The following is a 5148-nucleotide window of genomic DNA, read 5'->3' as shown; positions in this document are numbered from 1 at the left end:
CCATAACATTTATTTCCCATTCATTCTGATTATAAGGTCCCAAGGGACTTCAATGGTAGTCGTTTAATACTACGCCAAAACAGCGAAAAAAGGACGGTCGAAAACCATCTTAAAAGACCATAAAGGACGGTCTTGGACTGTTGCAAGGGCCGTCATATTTTGAGGAGTCGTATTACTTAAAGGACGGCCATAAACCATCTCTAAAGATGGATGGTTGTGGACCGTCTCTAAAGAAGGATTGTCATGGACCGTCTCTAAAGGTAGACAGAAGACGGTCTCTCATGAAGCTTAAAAGGACAGTCTAGGACCGTCCATGAAAAGGACAGTCCATGACCGTCAGTAAAAAAGATTGTTATAGGCAGTCTCTGATGAACCATAAAATGACGGTCATGGACTGTCCTTCAAAAGGACTGCTATGAACCGTCTCTTATGAACCTGAAAAGGACGGTCATGGACCGTCTCTTATGAGCCTGAAAAGGACGGTCATAGATCGTCCTTAAAAAGGACTACTATGAACCGTCTCTTATGACCTTGAAAACGACGGTCTTCGACCGTCTCATATTTGAATATACACTTGTTACACCTGTTGCAAATCTTCCTAATATACACCTGTTATATAATATATTTCATCATATTCACATTCACATCCATCTAAACCCAAACTACGTAAATCCATCCAAACATAAACTACATTTATCCAAAGATAAACAATCTTATCCACATTACATTCATCCACGCATAAATACATATAAGTTTAACATTATAAAAAAATAAGGAAAAAAATCAGCAACAATTTTCTTTTTGTGCCTTTCATCTAATTCGCCTTAACGACGCCTTTCCCACCGTGGCACTAGCCCTGCCCGCTTAGTACAGCGTCCCTGCACGCCGCCTAATATCTAGAAAAATATTCAACCAACAAAACATTATAATTCAGAATCATCAAGAATTGCAGAAACTTCATTCGTTTTTTTTTTCATCCAAAAAAGTGGGTACACTTTTTTAAAATAAAATTGATCATTAAAATAAAACTAATGCAAGTAAATAATGCAAAAAAGTGTTTCAATTCAAGTTAATAAAAACAACAACAAAAATTAAAGCTTTGTAAAAAGGGGCATGTGTTAAAAGGGATACATTCTTATTTGTTGCCATTTGATTGGGCTACATTATTACAACAATTAGGTTCAGGTTCAGGTTTAGGTTTGGGTTTTCAAGTTTAGGTTTAGGTTTAGGTTAGCGAGTTGAGATTAAGATTAGGTGTAGGTCTAGGTTTAGGGATTAGAGACTGAAGACTTCAGCCAACCTAGAAGCTTTTGCCTCAGATAGGTGAATCAAGAGAATCTCTAACATCTCGTTAGAGATATTGACTTTCAAACCTAACATTGCCTCGAAGCACCTCATGATTTTACGCAAGTTTTCCACCATGGACTCGATAGCTCTGCAGAAGATGATTGTCATTTGTGAATTGACGTTGGGAAATCTTGAAGTCGACATTTTCCACCTATAATCCTTTAAAGAGACCCAAGGCAAGATCCAAGACTTGGCCCCTTTTTAACATTTTGCTCATCGCCTTTGAGACAACCACGAATAGGAAGGGAGAAAGGGGGTCTCCCTATCGGAGACTTTGAGGCTTGGAAAAAGCCGAATGAGAAGCCGTTGATTAAAATGAAGAATTTTGCTGCTCAAACACATGCTTGGATCCACCTCCTTCATCGAGCCTAGGTTTTAGGTTTAGGTTTAGGTTTTAGGTTTAGGTTAAGGTTAGTTTATAGGTTGTAAGTTTAGGTTATAGGTTATAGGTTTTGGTATAGGTTATAGGGTTTTGGTTTAGGTTTAGGTTAAAGGTTTAGGTTATAGGTTTAAGTTAAGGTTTAGGTTTAGGTTATAGGTTATAGTATATAGGTTATAGCTTTAGGGAATTGAGAATAGGTTAAGGTTTAGGTTTAGGAAAACGGGTTCGGGTTCGGGATCAGATTTAGGTTTGGGTTTTCAAGTTTAGGTTTAAGTTTAGGTTAGGGAGTTGAGATTAGGATTAGGTGTAGGTTTAGGTTTAAGGATTTGAGAATACATTTAGGTTATAGGTTTAGGTTTAGGTTATAAGAGTAGGTTATAGGTTTAGGTTTAGGTTAGGTTATAGGTCTAGGTTTAGGGAATTGAGAATAGATTAAGGTTTAGGTTTACGAAATTGGCTTCGGGTTCGGGATCGGGTTTAGGTTTAGGTTTTCAAGTTTAGGTTTAGGTTTAGGTTAGGGAGTTGAGATTAGGATTAGGTGTAGGTTTAGGTTTAGAGATTTGAGAATACATTTAGGTTTTAGGTCATAGGTTTTGGTTTAGGTTTAGAGATTTGAGAATACATTTAGGTTTTAGGTCATAGGTTTTGGTTTAGGTTAAGGTTATAGGTTTAGGTTTAGGTTATAAGCTATAGGTTTAAGGAATTGAGAATAGGTTAAGGTTTAGGTTTAAGAAATTGGGTTCGGGTTTGGGATCGGGTTTAGGTTTGGGTTTTCAAGTTTAGGTTTAGGTTATAAGTGTAGGTTATAAGTTTAGGTTTAGGTTAGGTTATAGGTTAAGGTTTATGGAATTGAAAATACGTTAAGGTTTAGGTTTAGGAAATCGGGTTCGAGTTCGGGATCGGGTTTAGGTTTGGGTTTTCAAGTTTAGGTTTAGGTTTAGGTTAAGGAGTTGAGATTAGGATTAGGTGTAGGTTTAGGTTTAGGAATTTGAGAATACATTTAGGTTTTAGGTCATAGGTTTAGGTTTTAGGCTTAGGTTTAGGTTTAGGTTATAAGTGTAGATTATAGGTTTAAGTTTAAGTTAGGTTATAGGTTAAGGTTTAGGGAATCAAGAATAGGTTAAGGTTTAGGTTTAGGAAATCGGGTTCGGGTTAGGGATTGGGTTTAGGTTTGGGTTTTCAAGTTAGGTTTAGGTTTAGGTTAGAGTTGAGATTAGAATTAGGTGTAGGTTTAGGTTTAGGGATTTGAGAATAGGTTAAGGTTTAGGTTTAGGAAATCAGGTTCGGGTTCGGGATCGGGTTTAGGTTTGGGTTTTCAAGTTTAGGTTTAAGTTTAGGTAGGGAGTTTAGATTAAGATTAGGTGTAGGTTTATGTTTAGGGATTTGAGAATAGGTTAAGGTTTAGGTTTAGGAAATCGGGTTCGGGTTCGGGATCGGGGTTTAGGTTTGGGTTTTCAAGTTTAGGTTTAGGTTTAGGTTAGGGAGTTGAGATTAGGATTAGGTGTGGGTTTTGGTTTAGAGATTTGAGAATACATTTAGGTTTTAGGTCATAGATTTTGGTTTAGGTTAAGGTTATAGGTTTAAGTTTAGGTTTAGGTTAAGGTTTAGGTTTAGGTTATAAGCTATAGGTTTAGGGAATTGAGAATAGGTTAAGGTTTAGGTTTAGGAAATCGGGTTCGGGTTTAGGTTTGGGTTTTCAAGTTTAAGTTTAGGTTTAGGTTAGGGAGTTGAGATTAGGATTAGGTGTAGGTTTAGGTTTAGAGATTTGAGAATACATTTAGGTTTTAGGTCATAGGTTTAGGTTTTAGGCTTAGGTTTAGGTTATAAGTTTAGGTTTAGGTTATAAGTATAGGTTATAGGTTTAGGTTTAGGTTAGGGAGTTGAGATAAGGATTAGGTGTAGGTTTAGGTTTAGGGATTTGAGAATACATTTAGGTTTGAGGTCATAGGTTTAGGTTATAAGTGTAGGTTATAGATTTAGGTTTAGGTTATAAGTGTAGGTTATAGGTTTAGGTTTAAGTTTTCAAGTTTAGGTTTAGGTTTAGGTTTGGGAGTTGAGATTAGGATTAGGTATAGGTTTAGGTTTAGAGATTTGAGAATACATTTAGGTTTTAGGTCATAGGTTTAGGTTTTAGGCTTAGGTTTAGGTTATAGGTTATAGGTTTAGGTTATAAGTGTAGGTTATAGGTTTAAGTTTAGGTTTGGTTATAGGTTAAGGTTTAGGGAATTGATAATAGGTAAAGGTTTAGGTTTAGGAAATCGGGTTTGGGTTCAAGATCGGGTTTAGGTTTGGGTTTTCAAGTTAGGTTTAGGTTTAGGTTAGGGAGTTGAGATTAGGATTAAGTGTTGGTTTAGGTTTAGGGATTTGAGAATAGGTTCAGGTTGAGGTTTCGGAAATCGGGTTCGGGATCAGGTTTAGGTTTGGGTTTTCAAGTTTAGGTTTAGGTTTAGGTTAGGGAGTTGAGATTAGGATTAGGTGTAGGTTTAGGTTTAGTGATTTGAGAATACATTTAGGTTTTAGGTCATAAGTTTTAGTTTAGGTTAAGGTTATAGGTTTAGGTTTAGGTTTAGGTTAAGGTTTAGGTTTAGGTTTAGGTTATAAGCTATAGGTTTAGGGAATTGAGAATAGGTAAAGGTTTAGGTTAAGGAAATCGGGTTCGGGTTTAGGATCGGGTTTAGGTTTGGATTTTCAAGTTTAGGTTTAGGTTTAGGTTAGGGTGTTGAGATTAGGATTAGGTGTAGGTTTAGGTTTAGGGCCCGTTTGGCCGGGTGGATTGGGAGGGATTGAATGGTATTAGGGTGGATGGCATGGATTTCTAGGTAATTATGGTGTTGTCAGTGGATTGTCTGGAGATCCATGGGATTGCTATATCCCTGGATTGCTATATACAGTCTGTTTGGCGCGCCCGGCCAATCCTGGGATTAAACCTTCTCATCCCTTCCAATCCCTCAAACCAAACACGTCCCAGGCAAATTTGAAAGGATTAGGGTGGATTGAATGGGATTTAAAAGTAATGATGGTGTTGCCAGTGGATTGTCTTAAGATCCATGGGATTGGGATAAGATCACCGACTCTGTTTGGCACCCCTGGCCAATCCTGGGATTTGACTTCCAACCCCTTCCAATACCGTCCAATCCCTTCCAATCCGACCGGCCAAACGGGCCCTTAGGGATTTGAGAATACATTTAGGTTTTAGGTCATAGGTTTGAAAAGGCCAAGCTATATGTCCTAGAGGGGGGGTGAATAGGACAATGCCAAATAAAAACTTATAACAGCAGAATAATAAAGAAAATGATAGCCAAATTAAATAATAATGCAGGAAAGAAAAACAACCTCAAGATTCAGATCTTGAGAGGTTGATACAAACGTTATTCTAAGGACAACCTTACACCAAAAACAGAGTTTATGGTAGGACAACC

At 37.4% G+C, this 5148-nt stretch overlaps 1 long non-coding RNA gene across 1 annotated transcript; it reads left to right on the top strand.

The window, feature by feature from the left end:
* The first annotated feature begins 2192 nt into the window (after window positions 1-2192).
* Window positions 2193-3599, top strand: LOC131238668 (uncharacterized). Its single transcript, XR_009168011.1, has 3 exons — window positions 2193-2331; window positions 2384-2408; window positions 3326-3599. It is a non-coding gene; the product is annotated as an uncharacterized LOC131238668 (long non-coding RNA).
* The last annotated feature ends 1549 nt before the right edge of the window (window positions 3600-5148 follow it).

This window comes from Magnolia sinica, chromosome 3 (assembly GCF_029962835.1).
Source record: "Magnolia sinica isolate HGM2019 chromosome 3, MsV1, whole genome shotgun sequence".
In the NCBI taxonomy this organism is placed as follows: domain Eukaryota; kingdom Viridiplantae; phylum Streptophyta; class Magnoliopsida; order Magnoliales; family Magnoliaceae; genus Magnolia; species Magnolia sinica.
This window is presented reverse-complemented; position numbering and strand designations above follow the sequence as displayed.